Source organism: Macrotis lagotis, chromosome 1 (genome assembly GCF_037893015.1).
Source record: "Macrotis lagotis isolate mMagLag1 chromosome 1, bilby.v1.9.chrom.fasta, whole genome shotgun sequence".
NCBI classification, from domain to species: Eukaryota; Metazoa; Chordata; class Mammalia; order Peramelemorphia; family Peramelidae; genus Macrotis; species Macrotis lagotis.
This window is the reverse complement of record NC_133658.1, coordinates 486,467,799-486,468,390: the sequence shown is the minus strand read 5'-3', so window position 1 is coordinate 486,468,390 and position 592 is coordinate 486,467,799.

The following is a 592-nucleotide window of genomic DNA, read 5'->3' as shown; positions in this document are numbered from 1 at the left end:
TAGTAGCATATGAATGTAGTACAATATTACTGTGCTCTACAAAACTACAGGCAAACAACTATGATGGAGCTATTGAGCTAAATTTGATATATACTTTTTAGAAAGACTGTCCATAACAGAGATTTATATATAATCTCTTTGTGCTTCTATGTGAGGAAATGTTTTGTGTTTGTTGATGTTTGTCACGATCATAATAAAAATAAAATCTAAAATAGTAAAGAAATAGAATCCTAAAGTGTATGAGACTATGCTCATGACTACTGTATAATATTTTTGACCCTCAATTTTAGAGGTTTCTTCTACATATGTCTTGATTCTCAGCAGTTTTCCAAGTAGTTGAAGCTCCAGTTTAGAGCTATATTCATATAGATAGAAAAGTAAAAAAAAAAAAACTTAAATGCCATACTCCCAAATTTATGTCTTCTGTGGCATTATCTTTAGGGTGGAGCTAAAAGCTCATCTGAGCCCATGATATTAAAAATGATTGTCCATCTGGAACTGATGATTTGTTAAAACTAAGACTTTTGATTTTATCCTTGTCCTTGACTGGTTCTGTGTTCTTGGGTTAATCATGTAAGCTCTCTGCCACCCT